At 50.5% G+C, this 21,601-nt stretch overlaps 1 protein-coding gene and 1 non-coding gene across 7 annotated transcripts in view; one reads left to right on the top strand and one right to left on the bottom strand.

Annotated features, from left to right (window-relative positions):
• Positions 1-21,601, bottom strand: part of FMNL2 (formin like 2) — a 216,364-nt gene that overhangs the window by 165,213 nt on the left and 29,550 nt on the right. The gene's annotated exons all lie outside the window — the stretch shown is intronic.
• LOC114814433 lies at positions 14,556-14,692 on the top strand. The gene has a single exon (XR_003762231.1). It is a non-coding gene; the product is annotated as a small nucleolar RNA SNORA7 (small nucleolar RNA).

Raw genomic sequence — 21,601 nt, 5'->3', positions numbered from 1 at the left:
TCCCCCTTCTCTGCTGTAAACCCGGTGTGGGCAAGGACTGTCTCTATTGCTGAATTGTACTTTCCAAGCGGTTAGTACAGTGCTCTGCCCACATTAAGTGCTCAATAAATACAATTAAATGAATGAAGGACTAGTACCCGGGTCCTCTGACTCTGGACCATGCTCTTTCCACTAAGTCATGCGTCCCTGCCCTCAAGGTCCTTGCAATCTAATATTTCCCAAAGATTTAAAAAAATAATGAAGATTTGCTCATTCACTACTATTTACTGTGCACCTGTGTGCTGAGCCTGACCAACGGAAGCGGAAGATCCTGTCCCTGCCCTGAGGAGTTTATAAACTACAAGCTCTTCGGAGATGAAACCGTGACAGCTTTCATATCTCCTTGCTCTTTAATGTTCTCTCCCACTATTTTCTGCCGTTCTGTGGGGCCCATTGCAGAGTGAAGCTGGTGACAGTTGTTTCCTTTAAATCGAGCACCTGTCAAAACCACCTTCGGGCTCAAGGGCACAAGAACAACACCTGGAGAGGAGGAAGAGAGTGGGAACAGCCCCAACCTGTACCAGCCTCTCCCCACACCCCAATCCCGCTCCCTCTTTCTGACTCCGGACCGAATTTCTGAAACCGCGACGGTCCTTAACGGGCCGGTTTCAACTGAAAACTGAAGTCCGCTGTGGTAGTTACTCTCACGTGTCCTTTGAAATCTTGCCCAGACTCAAACTGCCTACTTTTGCCTCCCAGCCCAACCTCCTCCTTCCCTTTTCAAGATCAAAAAGCCCGATTCCTCAATCATAACAACGTGGAAGCTATCTGAACCTCAAGAGCTCCTGGCATAACAGATCCGAATTTCTGTACTATGAGGGGCCCATCACAAGCTGCAAGGAGATTTTGGGGGAGGGGGGGCGGCGGGGAGAGAAATCACTAGGAATTGAATCGGGGGCCATCATCAAAAAGCAGAGGATTTATAACTAATTAACGGCTTAGTCTAAAAGCAGTGCTTCAAAGGCAATCCAAGGCAGAAAACCAGCCTACTTTTCTAAAATAATGTTGAGCATGATGCCGATAAGATATGCAAACTTCCAGAGTTAATGCTTCCTTTCCCCCTTTAAGTTAATCCTCCCACATTCACAAGCCCTGCTTATCCACAAATCCCAATATATCACATCTTAGTTTAGAGTCAGCAGGGCAGACTGTGACATGAACTGTTGGGATCAACTAGAGTGTTCCGGGACTCTTGATTTGTGCTTCAAAATCGCATTTTTCCTCAGGTTTGCCCATTCCCCTCTCATTCTTAGCAGATTCTCTCTCTCAAGTGTTGGGCGGTTCCTGTTGCTTCCCCGCGGGGTCATGGACACAATCGATAGTGTTTACTGAACGCTTACTCTGTGCAGAGAACTGTACTGGGCATCTAGGACGGTACAATAGCGTTAGCAGGCACTAACTAGACGAGCGGTGTATCCTAGTGGATGGGGCATGAGCCTGGTGGAGAGCAGCAGAAGTAGCAGGCCTTACTGAGCACCTCTTGGGTGTGGCGCATCAAGTACAAGAGTGATGCAGAGCAGTGCCGTGTTCCCTTAGAACTCACGCCCTTGGATAATAATAATAATAATAATGTTGATATTTGTTATGCGCTTACTATGTGCAGAGCACTGTTCTAAGCGCTGGGGGAGATACAGGGTCATCAGGTAGTCCCACGTGAGGCTCACGGTTAATCCCCATTTTCCAGATGAGGTCACTGAGGCCCAGAGAAGTGAAGTGACTTGCCCACAGTCACACAGCTGACAAGTGGCAGAGGCGGGATTCGAACCCATGATCTCTGACTGACAAGCCCGGGCTCTTTCCAATGAGCCACGCTGCTTCTCTGAATGTCGGTGGAACAGAGACCAGAACTGTACTCTCCCAAGTGCTTAGTAATAATAATAATAATAATGTTGATATTTGTTAAGCGCTTACTATGTGCCGAGCACTGTTCTAAGCGCTGGGGTAGACACAGGGGAATCAGGTTGTCCCACGTGGGGCTCACAGTCTTCATCCCCATTTTACAGATGAGGGAACTGAGGCACCGAGAAGTTAAGTGACTTGCCCCAAGTCACACAGCTGGCCAGTGGCCGAGCTGGGATTCGAACCCATGACCTCTGACTCCAAAGCCCGTGCTCTTTCCACTGAGTCACGCAGCTCGGCACACAGTTCGCACTCAAATACCACTGACTGATCGAAGAAACTGCACAGTCCTTTTAAGGATCTGCGAATAGGTCATATCATACACATAAATTCCCTCCAGCCTTCTGCATTTCAAGCATGAGGTTATGGTGTCGGGGAGATTCTTGGTCGAAACCAATTGTTATGAGCTCTGGAGCCCTGATCACATTTTTCTTAGAGGAAGTCTTTCAGGGCCAGGAAACTTCCCAGAATTTTTTCCTACCACTGGATTTTACAACTTCCCTAATCTTAATTTCTCCCTTTTCCTTAGTTCTGTCTTAATCCCTTGTTCTGTACTTGACCTGCCTTCTTCCCATGACCCCCATAACTTCACGACTGAATCTTTTAGGCACGTCAACTACAAACATCTCAATTTTAGTCCAAGGCCCCCTGATAATGGAGGAAAGAGCTGGGTTTGGGCAAAACTAGCTGAGAATATTGCTTCAGCTGAGTCTGCCAGTGGGCTCATTTCCCTTGAATATGATTAAGAATAATTTGGGTCTCATATGCTTGTCAAAAATTGATCTCTCAAATTTAGACTGCCCTTATTTGCTCTCTTCCTTTCCCTTTCTGAATAGCCATAGAGTGTTCGGGGGGTGGTGGAATCGGGTCACCACCACCGGTAACCTTCATTTCTGAAAAACTACATGGCCGCAAGTCAGAAGCACGAACAATTTGAAGTAGCTGTGTTGAAGGGAGCCAACTTTGGGACACTACAAATTGCAACTTTAGGGATACTGAAGTCTCTTGGCCTCAAAGTCAAGTGAAGAATAATAAATCAATTAATTCTTCCAAGGTATGGTTTGCCATTCCACTTGCCAAATGCATTCCACCTCCGTGACAAGCCCAGTTGAGAACACGGATGGGGGGTAGGGCTGATGACTTCTGCCATCCAAGTAATACGTTTTTTGAATAACTGTTATATCAGATGCCAAGAGGGGGTTGAGGGTCACATCTGAAACTCGGGGATGCTTGCACACAAAAAAGCACAGTTTCCCACTGATGTCTGGTGTCCTTTTACAGCGGTTAAAGATGTGCTTAGAAAACGTCAGTGGAGAAAAGCCCCTGTGAAAGCAAATCATGTTGGACCTTGGAGGAGAGGCGGACACAGAATCAATTATACCAAAAAACATCGGCTTGAAATCGTGAGATATCCTCCTTTCACGTTAGGTCGAATGGGGCCTGTCCACGGTTGCTTAACCGGAAAGAAACACATTGGGTCTGGAATGGGTCACATCAGAAAATCAGCCCTCGGTTTCTTCTTCTATCAGTTAAGCAATGGAACAGTCAGAGACAGCGTCACCCGCTGCTGGTGGATTATTACTAATCGGTTGACCTACCCTGACACCGAGCCCCGCTTCGGACTACCTTTTTTTGGCCAGAGAACTGGCACTTCAGAAAGCCCTTCAGAAAGAGCAGAAAGAAGAAAGTAGGAAGAAATGTCTTCAGAAAAGTAGGAATGCACTTGGTCAGTCAATCCACTGAGGAAGTTCGTAAGGGTGACTCAGCCCAAAGGCCTATGGGAACATGAAACCATTGAGGGGAGAGGCATGAGAGGAATATTTCGTTTCTCTAAGAAACGCTCCAATTAAACAGGAAGGTTTACACAGACAGAACCGCATTAGAGAACACCAGCAGCCTCCATCCACCCCACTAGCACTCCTCAGTGAGGATAAGTACTCTGGGGAGATGTCAAATGGCGACAGCGGCCGAAGCCAATAAAAAGGGCCCACACGGCTATTTTTCCTCTCTTGACTTTTTTAGTCCGTCTCGCGAAGTTTCGGGTCTTCTGTTGCAGCGGATTTTTCAAGTTACGCCAAAGCCGACTCACCGAAAGAGAACGCACTGTCTCTCTTCAAAGGCTTTAAGAAATAAAAAGAATTTTTTAAATCTGGCTTTCAAAGAAGAATCCAAACAGATCTCCACATTGTCTCGGCTTTCACTTGAGCCTGACGATCCCTAATATTGTCGCTCCTCTCTTCCGCTTGTGTCGGATGGGGAAACTGCAACAGCAACTGGCGGTCTCACATCCCCAGGACTGAGTCAAGGAGGAAGCATATGGTTTGTCTCACCAGCGGATCCCACCTCCTATTTATATCTCCAGTCTGACGCTGCTCGTGGTCAGAGCTGGAGGCTCCTCAGTTAGGCTAGGTTCTAGGATAAGCTTGGGTTCTGAATTTTGGGAGGCTGGGAAAACAAATTGAGCTTCGGATGGGTGTTGAACCACAGTCCCCACCCCCAGCTGAGTCAAGCCTCAATTTTTTTTTTTAATGGTATCTGTTAAGCATTTAATATGTGCCATGAACTCTACTAAGCTCCGGGGTAAGGTTCAAGCTAATCAGGTTGGACACAGTCCATGTCCCACATGGGGCTCACAGCCTTCATCCCCATTTTACAGATGAGCTAAATGAGGCCCAAAGAAATGAAATGACCGGCTCAAGGCCACACAGCAGTCCTTGTGTGTCTGTTCATTGTTATACTGTACTCTCCCAAGCACTTGGTACAGTGCTCCGCACACGGTAAGTGCTCAGTAAATATAATTGAATTGAGTAAATGAATGACAAGTGGCAGAGCCAGGTTGAGACACCAGGTCCTTCTGACTCCCGGGCCCGTGCTCTAGCCACTAAGCCACGCTGCTTCCTCATTTCAGTTGAAGCACGGAGCTTGGCAGAAGCTGCTGACCCACGGCAGGTACCCTGGACATCAGCCGTCCCTTCAATTTCCCTGTGGGTTTCGCCAAGTCGATCACGGCCCCGCGACAACCCGGCTCGAACGTACGGACCCTCTCAACAGCACGTCAGCGGCAGGTGCGGCTGACGGGGACAGGAGAGTACAGCGGGTGATTCCTTCTGTGAACAGGAGGGTCGGGAGGGGATTCAACGGGCACGGGAAAAAAATAGTGCCCGGTTTTGATAGGGGTTGAGGGGGAGGGGGAGATGTGTTTAGGCAAGGTTAGTCCCGAAATGATCACTTTCAAGTAGCGGTGGAACTATTAGAAAGAGCCCGGAAGCTGGAGTCAGGACACCTGGGTTTTAATTCCAGCCGCGCTACGTGACCGCTGTGTGCAAGACACTTCACTTCTCTGGGCCTCGGTTTCTCTCCTTAGATACTTCCTCCTTAGACTGTGAGCCCCAGCGCTTGGTACAGAGCTTAGCACACAGCGATTGACAAATACCAGAATTATTATTATTAGGCTACAGGTGTCGGGGGGGGGGGGGGGGCGTGCAGGAAGAGATCTGAGTGCTCTTGGTCTCTCAAGGTGACCCGCAACCCCTCTTTGTTTTGCAATGTAGAGGGGAACATTTTCCAGGCAGTGGGGTGTCTTTGGCAACTAGGAACAAACACTAGCCAGCCACCTGGCAAGGTGCGAGGGGTCAGGAAGGGGAGACAGTCACTCCTCATTAAAAACATATTAGCATCGTGTTACTACGGGTCAGTGATTTTCATGGCTCCCACGAACAACGCCGACGGTGCAATCCTTTCAGGCTGACCCGAACGACAACGGACAAGTCATAATGAATCGAGGGAGATTTTCAGTCCGCTGATGACCCTCCCTGACCCTGAGATAAGGAGGGTCCTGTCCCCATTTGCATCAATTCTACTAATTCACTAATTCATTGAGAAGGGGCATGGCCTAGTAGATAGAGCATAGGTCTGGGAGACAGAGCCACCTGGATTCGAATCCTGGATCCACCAGTTGTCTGCTGTGTGACCTTGGGCAAGTCGCTTAACTCCTCTGGCTCTCAATTACCTTGTCTGTAAAACGGGGATTAAGTCCGTGAGCCCCATCACGGACATGGACTGTGTACAGCCTGATTAGCATACATCTACCCCAGAGCTCAGTACGGTATTTGGCACATAGTAAGCGCTCAAATACTACCGTAAAAAATAAAAACCTAGCCGGGAACAGCAAAGATTTCTCTAACGTGGCCTGGGGACAAGGTGCCAGCTTACTTTCCAAACCATTCTAATAATTAATAATACTGATCGTGGTATTTGGTAAGCACTTACTAAGTCCAAATCTGATCCCTCCTTGCAGCACGGCGCAGTGGGAGAGCCGCGGTCCTGAAAGTCGGAAGTCCTGAGTTCCAGTCCTGCCTCTGAAACCCGTTCCCTGTGTGGCCACGGGCAAGCCGCTTAACCGTCTCGTGCCTCAGTTTCCCCCGCTGTAAAGTGGAGATGATAAAACCCGAACCCTACCTCGCGGAGGTATTGTGGTGAGTAACCAATCTGAGGTGCTTTCGTAATAAAAGCACCAAATAGAAACACCAGGCCCAAGTATTTAGTACAGTGCTCTGCACACAGTAAGCGCCCAATAAATACACGTGAATGACGACTGAATGAACGACATTTGTAGTACCTTCCCAACGCTAAGTAAGGTGTCCTGCTCAGAGTAAGCACTCAAATGCCACTGATCGATTGGTTTCTCCACGCCACAGGGAAGGTGTTCACGACGGACACACGATGGACACGATACACGGTAGACACTATAGACACACCTGTTGGTCCCCTCCTCCCCTTGCGTGAGGGGAAAAAGGAAGATCCCATGAGTTTGGCCCTACCCTCTCTCCCCCAACAGGTGCACCCCGATGGCAGGCGTCACCCGCCCTCAGCTCCCAGAGTCCTCGGCAGAAGGCAAACACCGTCACGTCGGAGTGTCAACAGAGCGTTAAGAGCAAGGATGCCTGACTGGACGTAACGCAAAGTCCAAGCTTCGATAACCAACCCACTACGGATACCGCAAGTTTGTAAAAGCCCCCCCGAAGTTCAGAGTCCCCAGTAGGCTGGACCACAGGGACCAAGAGGGGAGAGTCACCCGGTCTGCCCCCACCGGCCTCCAGAAGGACATTAAACTCTCCCGCGCGATACACTCCAGCCAGGCGGCAAAGGCCACCGAAGGCGACTGATTCCCTCATTTGCCCATTCCGGCAAGTTCCGCCACGAGTTCTCCTCATTTTGAAACTGCACCCCCTGGAAGTTCGCCAGGAGCCCAGCCGGCCTCACCACTCGCTGGGGAAATACCGTGGCTTAGTGGATAGAGCCTGGGCCTGGGAGTCAGGAGGACCCGGGTTCTAATCCCGGCTCCGCCACTTAGCAGCTGTGTGACTCCGGGCAAGTCACTTCACTTCTCTAGGCCTCAGCTACCTCATCTATAAAATGGGGATTAAGACCGTGAGTTCCACGCGAGACAACCTGTAGCCTCGTATCTACCCCAGCGCTCAGAACAGCGCTCGGCACGTAGTAGGCATTATTATTATTATACCTTCAGAGGAAGGAGAAATGGCACTGGTGAAACGGATATCTTCCCGGAAGCTGAATTCACGGGCGGGTCACGGTGAAGCAAATGCAGCCAGCCATGCCACCCCCAGAATCCCTCTCTCAGAGACGATCGGCTAGGCTGAGGCTTGGGGAGGAGGGTTGTGCTTTGCGGGATTTTTACTGCTCGATCCTGGACGACAGATGGTCCATTAAGTAATGGAGAGACAACAAGGGTGTGGACATCCCTGGAGTGTTCCTGCTTGGAGTGGTCCAGCCAAGCCCGGCAAACGCCCTTCTTCCCCTGCAGCCACGCCTCCGTCCCCCTTCCTCCCCGCACAAACACACGCGCGCACACACACACACACACACACAGGGAGAGTCAGGCAAAGTCAGGCAGAGACAGGCAGAGAGAGCGGGCTGAGCTCACAAGAACCGGGACCTCCGTTCCCGGCAGGAGGAAATGTCATCTTCCCCCGGGGCCTCCGCTGACACTGCCTGGGTCCCATCTCCTTGGGATCACCAGCTGCATCCCTCCTTTCCCCGAGGAGCCCGAACGCCCAACGGGAGGCCCGAGGAGAGAGCCGCAAATGCTTCTGCTCTCTTTGCCCTGCTCGGCTGGGGAGGGGCTACGGGAGAAGCAGCGTGGCCCAGTGGAAAGAGCACGGACCTGGGAGTCAGAGGCCTCCGGTTCTAACGCCAACTCTGCCTCGTCGGCTCCGGGACCTCGGGCGAGTCGCTTCACGCCTCTGTACGCCAGAGTTCCCTCATCCGCGGAATGGATTTTTGACACCCGGTCTCCCTTTCACTTAGACCATGAGCTCCACCGGGGGCCTGATTAGCTTTGATCTACCCCAGGGCTTAGCACATTGGCTGGTAAGTAGTGAGCGCCTGACGAAACCACTATTATACCATTATTATTATTACTGTCATTATTCAGAGCGTGCCCAGTGTAGGTTAACAGCCTTTCCTTTTGACCGGTACTACTGAGGAATCCTTAAATCAGCTGGGCTCCATCCACTAATGGTCCTATTTAGATTCAGGCCTCGAGTGTCATTCCTTGAACGGGATTTATCCAAGAAGAGTAGGAGGGGCAGCGGGACGGGGATGGGCTGTCGAGAAGAGCCCAGCGTACGGACGCCTCGCTATTCTCCCCACTCATTTAAAGTCTGGCACGCTGAACCCAAATGGCTCATTGGTTCCTGAATATTTATCCCCAAATCAGTGATGATACATCCTTCCGTTTTGATTACCGGAAGTAAACAGATCGACCTACCGGGGGCTCTGGAAGGCCGACGGCTAATTTTGGAAGAAAAACTCTCATACTGCATCGGAAGTGGGTATTGGCTAACTACAGGCCGACACAGATGTTCTCGTGCTTATTCGCAGAAAGAGTGCCGGAATGGCCCGGGAATCTTTTATACCCACAGCTCTCCTCTATCACGGGGGTGATGTTCTGCAAGCCTTTCTCATTATTATTATTCATTCAATCGTACTTATTGATCACTTACTGTGTGCGGTAATAATAATCATTTAGGCATATGATAATAATAATAACGCTGGTATTTGGTAAGTGCTTTACTGCATATTAAATGCCGTGCTAAGCTCCGGGACAGATATAAGACGATCAGATTGGGCACAGTCATTTACCCCTCGGAGATCACGGTCTCAGAGAGGGAGAATTTTTATTCCCATTTAATGGAAGAGGAAACTGAGGCACAGAGAAACAAAGTGACCCGTTCAAAGTCACACAGAAGGCAAGCGGCAGATTCAGAAATAGAAGCCGGGTCTCCCTCCTCCCAGCCCCGCTCTTTCCACGAGGCCCCGCTGCTCCCAATGCCCCCGCCCCGTACCCGACGCCGTGTGCACAAACACCAACACCACCGTTTCTGCCAACGATCGTTGCATCCAGACGGCCCGTACTGTCGGAAGACCGCTCCCTAAATCCGCCATCCCTTTTCAGACAAAACGTACGGTGATTCTACCTGGAAGATCGCTTAAAACACAGCTATTTCACACAATAGCCAGGCTTCGGCGCCCCAGAACCTAATGGAAATTTCAGACGTCGAGCCTCCCAAGCGCTGGGATAAACCCTTCCCTCCTCTCTCCTCCTCTTGACCAGATTTCCTCTCGGTATTCACCGGCCGGTCCTGTGACGTGGCCAGTGTGACTCAAGAGCTCAAGACACAAGTGAAGAAACCGGAGTGGGCCCAGAGAAACGTAACAGAAACGCCCGGAGGCGGGGGGTCTGGGAGGCAGGATCTGTGAGGAAAGGTTAAAGGAGTTGGGAATATTTAGTCTAGAAGGGGGAAAACCAGCCCGAGGCATGTCTTAATAACTGCCCTCCAGACCAAGAAGAGTTAGCATGAGGAAGGACGTGGACCAGCTGCTTCTCTGCCTTAAAAGCCAGGGCGCGTATAGAATCCTCGACGCTTCTCTTTGAAAACCAGGCTCGGCCCCCCTGCTTCCGAAGACTTGGGAGCCTTGAGGCAAGGGCCTGGACCATTTGGCGTCCAGAGGGTCCAGCCACAAAACCGGGATTTCCCAACTCGGACCGCACGGGAGGCCCAGACAGACCATAACTCTCCCCCTCACTTCAAAGCCTTATCGAAGGCCCACCTCCTCCAAGAGGCCTTCCCTGACTAAGCCCTCGTTTCCTCCCACTCCCTTCTGCATCCACCCGACCTGCTCTCTTTATTCAACCCCCTTCCCAGCCCCACAGCGCTTTTATATGTATCTGTCATTTATTTATTTCTATTCATGTCCGTCTCCCCCTCTAGACTGTAAGCTCGTCGCGGGAAGGGAATGCGTCTCTTATAATGTACTCTCCCTAGCAGTTAGTACAGTGTGCTTGGCACGCAGTTAGTGCTCAATAAGTACGAGGATCGACCGACTGAGCAAGTGCCTCGTGGCAGCTGAACTGCCCCCCGCTGCCCTGGCTGGTGGGAGGCCTCCGGCAAGCAGGGGACGGCAGGCTCACTGAGCTGTTGGAGGCTGCCCACGCCAAGAAGCAACACGGCCTGGTGGACAGAGCCCGGGCCTGGGAGTCAGAGGACCTGGGTTCTGGTCCCGGCTCAGCCACTTCTCGGCTGATGACCTGAGGCAAATGACTTCACTTGTCTGTGCCTCAGTTTCGTCAACGGCAAAATGGAGATTCAATAACTGCTCTCCCTCCTACTTAGACTGTGAGCCCCATGTGGGACAGGGACTGTGTCCAACCTGATTAACTTATATCTACCCTCGCACTTAGAACAGTGTTTGACACGTAGTAAGTGCTTAACAAAGACCTTTAATAAAACCTGTGGGAACTGGGGGGGACTTGGGCGGGGAGGAATACTGGACCACCCCACCAACAAGCAGTCACAAAAACCCAGTAGAAGAAAACTGCTCTACCGCTCTTTGCGGGGAGAGGGGCAGGGAGGTGCCGATGAAGCACCGCCAAGGTGCCAAGCACTGTGCTAGGCACTGATGTAGATATAAGATTACCGGATAGGACAACGCCCCTATCCCGCTCGAGATACGCAACCTAAACAGGAGGGAGAGCCAGTATTTTATCCCCTCTGACAGATGAGGAAACAGAAACCCAGAGGGGTAAAATGACTCATCCAAAACCACCTGGCAAGCCAAAGGGAGAGCTGGGAATCGAACACGGGTCTCCTGACTCCCAGTCCCGTGCTCTTTCCACTGGGTCACACCGCCTCCCTCGTCACTCACCAATAATCCTACAAAGCTGGGGAAATCGAAGCAAGTCAGGCCGTTGACCATCCAGCGTTTGCTCAGTGGGAGGCACGGTCAGCGACGAGCTCTTCAAAAGCACTCTCAGTCCCGACCGCCTACTCCACTGGGTTCACGTGCCGGCGAGCCCTGACCCATGACCCTCATCCATACAGAGATTCAGGCCTCTTGGGAGTTCAAGAAAGAGTCACTGGATGGAATTGAAAAACAGGCTCATTGTGGGTCCTCTCTGTTGCGGGGAGGGGAAGGGGGGGAGGATAGCACTCCAAACCTCTCTTGATGCAGTGAGGTTTTAATCCATGAATTTTAGCGTCCGTTTCTGCCGCCAGATTCTAAACTCCTGGAGAGCGGGGATCGGGTTAACTCATCTTGAACTTTCCCAATTATGGTACAGGACGCACTAAATGAATAGGCTAGTATGAGCAATCGTTGTGCCCGCCCTGTGGGCCCGCACGAGCTCTGTCTTTTCAGTCAGGGGTGAGAAATGTCCCTCGGCGTGAGGTGGACAGGACGAGGATAGGATCCCAGAAAAGCCTCAGGGAGCGCAGGGAACCAGGACGTATGGAGAAACCAATCATAACTGGATTTCCTAGCCCCGGAGAACCAAATCGTGAACGTTTTGACCCTTCCGGGCCCTTCTAAGCTCGGGTCCGGAAAAGATCCCAAGAGCACCTCAGGTACGTACGATCCCATCTTCATCATCACCACACTACCCTATACGTACAAGCCCATCCTCATCATCACCACACTTCCCTATCGATCCTGAGGACAGCACGTTTGCCCACTTGTGGGTGTCCACCCACAACTCGGGTCTTTCACTTTCGAATTCCGTGAGCTACCCGCGCACACCCAGCTAGTGAGATTTTTCTATCACTCCACCTGTGGTATTTATTGAGCACGTACTGCACACGCAGCGCTGCAGTCAGCGTTTGGGAGAGCGCGGTATCACAGAGTTGGTATTCATTCATTCATTCGCTCAATCGCATTTATTGAGCGCTTATTGTGTGCACAGCACTGGACTAAGCGCTTGGAAAGTACAATTTGGCAACAGATAGAGACAATCCCTACCCAATAATGGGCTCGTAGTCTAGAAGGGGGAGACAGACAACAAAACAAAACAAGTAGACAGGCATCACTACCATCAGAGTAGATAAATAGAACCATAGATAAATGTATATCATTAATAAAATAAATAGAGCAATAAACGTCCCTGCTCACAAGGAGCTTACAGTCTAGACATCCTTCCTGGACAAACCTGACCAGAATGGGGGGAATTGCATCCGCGTCTCGCCGCATCATACCGTGCTTCCAACCTTCTCACACAACCGGAGCAAAATCATCAAAGCAGTGTAGTTTCATAAGGGTCAGAGGAAAGGAAAGGGAGGGCAATGGAGAAAGGAACTGTCACTCAGGAGATCAACCAATGAATCGATATGACCATCGTGAAGCCCGGGAATGACTCAACCCCGAAGTAATTGAGAATTATTCCCATTTCACAGCCAAAGGGATTTCGTGAAAGAGATTCCGTGCAGGGGTCCGATCGCAATCTGCTCCTCAAAGCCTTGCTCTTAAAGTGCATTCCTCTGACTACTAATTAAAAATAAAGGCATTTCAAGCTAGCCAACTCAGAGGCAGAAAGAAAATTCCATCATAAATTCAGGACAATGAGTTCTAGTAAGGAAACGGTCTCATCATTTTCTTTAAAACCTCTTGCAAATGCGCCTCATCTCCACTGCAAACCTTTCCCAGTGTTTGCACTTCCTTCTTCGGTGCTTAGAAAGAAACTGTTTTTCCGCCCAAGGGAATGAGGGAGCCATTTTGACTTCTGCTTCTTTGGAAATGGAGAAACACACGCCTCTGCCAAACTGAGGAAGAAGCAATCAGTAGGGGGGCTGGGAGGGAGTTATAATAGTCGAGATTCAAAAGGAACAACAAACCTGGGAGAGTGAAAGAGAAAAAGCAATACTCAAAAAGCAGTGGAAGGTGCCCGGGCGACCGTTCAGCAGCTGAACTACTGATGCATTTTCAATTGCAGTTCGTCATGCAGAGATCACTGGAGGAAACTGCGGCATGTGAAGGGGGCTATGAACCAGTTTTGATAGTGCCTGAAAAAAGTGATTTAATCTAACCACAAAGTAGCGGCAACAAAGTCCAACCAATAGAATAACGCTGACGGACCAAAACAGTAAACCTCAACTCGGACAAATTCGGGGAAGACACGTTACGTTGGCTGAGCCGTGAAAAATGGGCAGCACCTGGTGCATAATTAGCATATAAGATACCATTAAAAAAATACAAAATGGACCTGGGAGTCAAAAGGACCTGGGTTCTAATCCCAGCTCTGCCTCTTTTGCTGGAGGACCTTGGGTAGGCACTTCATTTCTCTGGGCCTCAGTTACCTCATCTGTAAAATGGGGATTAAGACTGTGAGCCCCATTTGGGACGTGGACTGTGTCCAACTGGATTAGCTTGGATAGTATCTACCCCAGTGCTTGGTATAAACACCATCGTTTGATTGCTTTCCACATGGTGACAGGTCCTCTAGATTGTAAACTCACTGCGGGCGGGGAACTTGTCTACCATCTCTTTTCTATTGTACTCTCTCAAGAGCATAGTACAGTGCTCTGCACACGGTAAGCGCTCACTAAATACCATTGACTGATTGATGTAATCACAAATGAAATAACCAGACATCCCTCTGGGGAGACCCCTGGGAGTGAGGAGACCCTCACCCTTTTTTTTTCATTGTAATGGGTGGGATCTTTAGTCTGGGCCTAGCGCCTTACTGATTCTCCACACTGACAGGATTCTTTACCACCGGCTTTAAGCCGACTCTCGACAATACAGAACAGGCTCATTTATGTCTGTCTGTCACGGCCCCTGGAGCGAGCAAGGACCACAATAGGACTGCTCTTATCTCTTCCATTCCCTCTCTTTTGCCCTCTCAAACTTGACCAGGGCAAAGCTGCAATGAATTGCCCTGAAACCCTCCATCCGAAAGCACTGTGGTTTATTCAACACTGTGTCTTCTTTATTCGTGTGTGCCAAGTGGGTTTAGCACACATCTGACATCATTCCAGGTTGAACAAATCACTCAGTGCTTAGTAAAGTGCCCGGCACATAGTAAACGCTTAACAAATACCACAGTTATTATTATTATTATGGAATTCTGACTTTTGCTGTATGAATATCCTTTTCAATTATGCAGCATCCCAATTTGTTGGGTTTTCTCCATCTTCAGGGTGCAACATCATCTTTAATCCCTTAAGAAAGGATATCTCGGTCACAGTGTCCATTCGGCATAGCTGCCTGGAAATTCCTAGATTCAATCCATGAATGACACTTATTGGGCTCTTACTGTATGCAGCCCCCTCTCGGGATCGCACCTGGAGAGTTTCCACGACTCTACCAGTCTCGGCTATAGGAGGGAGAGTCAAGCAGAGGTCTACCCGTTCCACTCCTAGCTTGGGTCGTGGCTAGCGAGTGAAAGCCATCTCCTACAAGTCAAAACTCAGATGTGCTGGGCAGCCGAGGCATGGGAGAGAGTCGAGGGTGGAGACTCGAGTTCAGTGCACAGAAGAAGGCAATGGTAAACCACTTCCATATTTTTACCGAGAAAACTACGGCTACGCCACCAGAACGATGCAGATGGAGGTGGGGCGTTCTGGGAGATATGTGTCCGTGGAATCGCTATGGGTCGGAGACCACTTGACAGCATAAGACAAGACTATAAGAAGAGCACTGGAGTAAGCGCTTGGGAGAGTAAAATATAACTGAGTTGGTAGACGCGACGGTAGAGGAGTATTTCTTGCCCTGCTGAACCTGAGAGGTGCTTAATACAGTGCTCTGCCTGCAGTAAGTGCTCAATAAATGGACTGATTAGCTTTAAAACAGAGCAGGTGGCATCTCTGAATGCAGAAGGAAATGTCATGGTATCTTGCAGAATGGAAGCCCTCCCCTCCCAACACCCCTCGCTCTCTATGATGGACCAAACAGGTCAGCTGGGGAGAGAATTCTGCTGGGCAAGCTCATTATTCACTCAATCATATCTATTGAGTGCCTACTGTGTGCAGAGCACTGTACTAAGCGCTTGGAAAGTACAATTGGGCAACAATTCGGCTCATTATGATCAGGGAACGTGTCCGCTAATTCTGTCGTCAGCTCTCTCTAGCTTAGTACAGTGCTCTGCACACAGGAAGAGCTCAATAAATACAACCGATTGAGCGATTGAGCAAAAGAAGTTCGACCATCAAGCCTGCCCCAAATGCTCACCGCAATCCCTGGCGACCCAGCCCCGGCATGATAGACGTCATTTGGAGAAAGCCCGATGGAAGACTAGTGATGCACCGTCTAGGAATCTGAAACCAGCCCTGTCTCCATCAGACTGTGGCTTTTATGAAGCTCCCGCTGCTATCCAGCCTCTTGGTCTGTGACTCGTAGTCACTGAACGCTTACTGTGTGCAGAGCGCTCTGCTAGGCGCTTACGAGAGGACGATATAACAGAGTTGGTAGACGTTCACGCATTTATGAACCCTAAAGCCATACTGTTCTGAGGAGGGTCTTTGGCTCCGTCCTACCACTCTGGCTTTAGCATAAAGGGTTGACGATTTGGGGACAGGACAAAGATTGGTCTCTGGTGGTTTCAAATCCATCAGTGGTATTTATTAAGTACCTCCCGTGTACAGAGCACTGTACTAGGCGCTTGGGAGAATACGATACAGTAGAGTCGGTAGATACGATCCTGCCCTTAAGGGGTTTACCATGATACTTTTTAATCCATCAGTGGTATTTATCGAGTGCTTACTTTGCAAAGCGCAGTCAGGAGAGCACAATACAATACAGTTGGTAGTCACGTTTCCTGTCTCCAAGGAGCTTACAGTCTGGCGGGGTGAATTAAGCTAATTAGCTTCTGAAGATGTAAAAATTTCATTCTTCCCTTTCCCTCTCTCTCCTCTTTCCTACTCGCCTCCTCTACTGCTTTGCAGCAAATTCAAAAGCACCTAAACTGCTCTGTTGGATCTCGACCATCTTGTCTCTCCTCGCTTTCCCTCTCAGCCCGACCCCCCTTGCCTCCACCTTCTCTCCCTCAACGTCTCACACAGCCTGACCACAGTAGCTCCACTCATCTGTCTGCTGTGGTCAAATTTCATCTTTCCACCCCCCTGGCTCTCCCACTAAATTCACACCTCAATCTACACCCAAAGCCCTGCACCCATGCCTCATTTCCTGTGGTTATACCTCAGGTTATTTTTATCTTTTGTCTAATGGAGGTGTCTGATGTCTTTAAGGCAGTCGAGCAGAGTGACTCCGACGATGATACCTTCGGAGTCTGCCTGGGCCTAGCCAGGGTGACCCGGAAGTCACGGTACGTCACGGGCACTGCGTATAAGGCTCCGTGACAGAGTGGCGGCACGAGACAGAAGCGAGTCCTCTGCGGAAATTGGCAGAACCTCAAATGTGGCGCCAGGGCAACCCCTGACCCTCCCAGGACCCCATAATCCACCGGCCACCGAGGCTTCCGGGACCATATCGCTACCAGACGGGGCCCAGACCAGCCGAAAACCAGAAGCACCGCCAACGCGGACCGGGCTGAATTCCTGGGTCTACTTCAAATCTGGCCACGGGGCCTTCCTCCCGCTTCACTGCCCAGATCAAGCCCTAGTGGATCCTGAGATAGAAACACAGTTTCTGAACAAAGTGGCACCTGTCTAGCCTCTGGACATATCCCGAATCCTTAAAATAACAATAATAATATGGCATTCTGGTCTAAACAGGCTTCCACCTTTCCCTGCAGGCTTCTGCCTCGCTCTGCTCCTGCCTACACTCTTCTGCTTCCAGGTCCCTCTCACCCACTGCTTCGGAGATGCAGAGATAGGCAAATAGATCGCTAGCCTCCTGCCATTGACTCGGCTCTGCCCAGGCCTGTTCCCAAGCCGCTGCTGCCTTCGTCTCCTCCTACTCCTGCCTCTGCCGCTCTAATGCCCATCGCCTGGAACGGTTTCTCCCTGCGCTACGATTTTTCCCTCTCCCGCAAATTCCTCTGGAAAAATTACTTCTTCCAGGAGAACTGTGCTGTCGTCCTCCCTTCGAAACCCGAAGGCAACAGAAAAGTAGAGGGAATGCAAAAGAGAAGCTCGAGAGATGTAGCTCTGCCTCGAGATATAAATGCCAAGGTGCTTCTCTTCTCTACTTCCATTATCGCTTTCTCTGCGACTATTCCGAGAATCAAGTTTTGATCTGTAAGCCACCGGAGGTACGTGAACCGTACCAGTGTCGAGTGCCAATTAAATGCCTTTTTCATTCTTCTCATCATCCCTTTCAGCGGTGAGGCTGCCTCCAAATCCCTCCCATCCTTCCTGCCCGTGGGTCTCTCTCATTTCCCCTCCTTTCCATCCCACCTTCTTTCTTCCATATCCTTCCATCTGATCTTTGACTCTCCACCTCACTCCTCCCTGAGGGCTTTCTCCCTCTCCTGTACGGTCTAGCTCTCCTTACGTCATGGCCGAGAAACTACTGCCCGAATCCCCACTGGAGGCTGCCTTTCACTCATCTGAAGAAATATCGACACTCAGAGGCCTTTCGGCACCTTCTCGGGGTGAAGAGCCTGGGGTCTCACTTCCGATAAACTCCCGTCGACGGCCCCTCCGGGTGTGGTCCCCCACCTGACCACAGGACAGATCTCCATGGACTAGTTCCTCAGCCTTCCTCCAGGCTCTCTCCGGTCCATCCCTAACCAGAGGATGTTTGGAGGGCAAACACGGGCTAATGTTTGCCCGAGCCTATTTGTTCGAAACTTGAAGGGCACTTCTGAACACACCGATAAAATCGAACGCGGACACCTCTTCCTCAGGACACGGCCTTGCGGGGCTAGAGGTCGTTCGCAATCTCAAGTGGAGAGTTGTACAGGCACCAGCTGGGGAATTGTTTCTTGGAAGGGGGCGGGGTGGAAGGATCTTCCTCCTCTCCCCTCTGCTCGGTGAAATTACCAAACTTCGTGTGTTGGGGAGGAGGCAAAAAAAGCAGATGAAATCACAACAGTGAGAGTCGTTCAACACGGGAATGGGATGGCCAGGGAGGTCGCCACAGCTCATACCCTGGAGGGCTTAGAAAATAGGATTGGGTTTCATTCATCTGGCACGAGCTACGTGAACCTAAGGTCCGGGGGAGAGGGGGTAGGGGGAGGGGAAGGAAAAATACATTAGCTGTATTTACTTTAGAGGAGCAGCATATCCTAGTAGGAAGAGCAATGGCCCGGGAGTCAGAGAACCTGGGTTCTAATCCCACTTTTGCCAACTGCTTGCTGGGTGACCTTGGGCAAGTCACTCTGCTTCTCTGTGCCTCAGTTTTCTCAACTGTAAAATGGAGAGTCAATCCCTGTTCTCCCTCCAACTGATACTGTGAGCCCCAAGAGGGAGAGGGGCTGGGTCCAACCTGATTAACATATCTACACCAATGCTTACAACAGTACATAACACACTAAGCGCTGAACAAATATAATAATGATAATCATAATAATAATGGCCCTTCCAGCCCGGTGACTAGTACACACTATCTAAATGCATGCCTCAGAGCACACAGGGTGGAGTAGATTAGGTAGCGTTTCCGGCAATTCCATCAACACCCATGCAGTCAGCGCTCAATGAATACAACTGAATGAATGAATACACCGTCTATCTTGGAAAACCGGACAGCATCACAGCTGAACACCAAGGAATGCGAGGTCCCAAAATCGTGACGGCAGTATGCATTTCCAAACCTTCTCCTTCCCAAGTGTCTGATGAGGACCGCAGTGCAGCGGTCTCTGGCGTGGAGCAGAGCCAAAGGAAAAACAATCTGTGGCCAACACGAACTAATTAGTCCTTCCAACAGCCCTCTGAAGGAGGGGTGCGTTATCAGCTTCAGCATCCGGGCCCAAGCCCGTGAGCCGAAGCGGGAGGTCAAACTTCCATTCGGGCCCTTTCTCTGATTCAGAGGTAGAAATTCAGACACGAGGGGAAACCTTTTACTCTTCTGTCACAACCACAGGCTCCCTCCGGTCCGGCCGGAGCCGGAAGGATCGACGTGTTCAAGGCCTCGACTGGAAACGACTACGAGATAAACCGCCACGATCATAACAACGTGATGACAACCGACCAGCGGGAGACGACCAGCTCGGGCCTTTACTGAGTTTCAGCTGTTTATGAATACGAGATAACAGCTCCTTTGGGTTTCTACCGAGTCTGATCTCCGCCCGCCTCTGAAACCCTTTCTCTGGGAATTCTCCCAGGTAGGGAGTGAACGCAAGCAATCGACGGTATTTATCCTCGTTACGGACCAGGGACCGTGTCTGCTAACGCTGTCGTACTGTACTCTCCCAAGCGCTTCGTACAGTACTCTGCACACTGTAGGCGCTCAATAAATACCAACGGTTGATTAAGCAGTTACTGCGAGCAGACTACTAAACGCCTGGGAGAGTACGTCAGAGCTGTATTCCCTCGAGGAATTTATCATCTAGCAGGGGAACGGGCATTAAAATAATTTACCGACAGGGGAAGCAACTGCGTATAAGGATTCGGTCAATCATATTTATTAAGCGCCTACAGTGTGCAGAGCACCATACTAAGCGCCTGGGAGAGTACGACGATATAACAGAGATACTCCCTGCCCCAAACAAACTTACAGTCTAGAGGGTACGTTCAAAAGGATACGTTCAAAAGTGCTGTGGTGGTTTGGGGCCGGGGGAGGACCGAAGCGCACAGGCCACCCGCAAGGGAGGTAAAATAGGGTGGGGAGATGAGAGGTTAGGCAGGGAAGGCTTCCCGGAGGAGATAGGATTTTAGTAGGGTTTGGAAGAAGCAGAGAGCGGTGGCCCGTCAGATGCGAAAGCAGAGGGTGTTCTAGGCAGGAGGGAGGGAATGGGCGAGGGGTTGTAAGCTCACTGTGGGCAGGGAACATGTGTACTATGTCTGTTGTACTGTCCTCTCCCAAGCACTCAGAACGGTGCTCTGCACACAGTAAGCACTCAGTAATTACCATTGATGATGATGATGATGATGGGTTGATAGAGACAGAAAGAGACGAGAGTGAGGCACAGTGAGAAAGTCGCTGTTATAGGAGCAAAGTGTGAGGGCCGGGTTGGAATGGGAGAGGAGCAAAGTTAGGTTGGCGGGGGCAGGGGGAAAGAGCTGACTGATTATCAGTCAGCCGACGGGACCGGATTATCAGGGGCCTGAGGCCTCAGTCCCCACTCCCAGGCCTCAAAACCCACCATCATGGGCCCCAAATCCCCCTTCTCCTCCTCACCCGCTGTTTCACGCTCTTCATAACTTTCAGGAGTGGGGACTGGAGGGTGGATTTAGGGTCAGTCGTGGTCAAAAGTTAGGCTTTTTTTCTGTGTCTTCTTCGCCTTTGCGACTGTAAGCTTCTGGTGGGCGAGGATGGTCTTCAATTCTAGAGGGTTTGTGTCCATTCCCAAGTATTCAGTAGAGAGCACTGCATTCAGGTGGCCCTTAACAAATATTACTCTACGACTGGATATAAATCGAAGTCCCATCACACCACTTTTTCTCATTTCGGTGGCATTACTTACGGCATTTAGTCCACGCTTACTCTACGTTATGCTCCGGGGTAAATTCAAGGCTATAGGATCAGACACAACTCCTGTTCTACACTGGGCTCACGATCTATCTTATCCTCATTTTCCAGAAGAGGAAACTGGTCCAGAGAGGTGAAGCCTTGGGCAGCAGCGTGGCCTAATGGATAGAGCACAGGCCTGGAAGTCACAAGGACCTGGGTTCCAATCCCAGCTCCACCACTTGCCCGCTGTGTGACCTTGGGCAAGTCGATTCACTTCTCTGTTCCTCAGTCGATTTTCTGTTCCTCAGTTACCTCATCTGTAAGATGAGGATTAAGACTGTGACCCCCCCATGTGGGACGGACACTGTGTCTAATCTGATCAGCTCGTATCTACCCCAGCGCTTAGAACAGTGCTTGACACATCCATTCGTTCAATCATATTTGAGTGCTTACTGTGTGTGGAACACTGTACTAAGCGCTTGGGAGAGTATAACAACAGACACATTCCCTGACACATATTAAGCGCTGAATAAACATCATCATCATCATATTATTATTATTATCATCGTGAAAGTCTTGGTCTGGAAGAACTGCCAAGTACACAAGCTTGCTTTGAGCTTGGTCTGGCTCCGCTCCAGCGAGAAGAGCTCCAGGTGCAGGCCATCCTGTCCCAAGATCCCAGGATCTCACACCTGTGGGAAAGAGCTTTTTCTAGTCCTCGGTTCTGGCGGGCCGGTCGGGGTCCCACTCAGGGACGGAGGCAGCAGGACTCCGGTGGAAAGGAGCGGTCTGAAAAGCAGGCGTCACCCCTGGCCCGGAGTCTCCTCCGTCTCAAACCCACGCAGCACTCACAAACCAG

Source organism: Ornithorhynchus anatinus, chromosome 9 (genome assembly GCF_004115215.2).
Source record: "Ornithorhynchus anatinus isolate Pmale09 chromosome 9, mOrnAna1.pri.v4, whole genome shotgun sequence".
NCBI classification, from domain to species: domain Eukaryota; kingdom Metazoa; phylum Chordata; class Mammalia; order Monotremata; family Ornithorhynchidae; genus Ornithorhynchus; species Ornithorhynchus anatinus.
The sequence above is the reverse complement of the archived record's forward strand: the minus strand, read 5'-3'. Positions and strand labels throughout refer to the sequence as shown.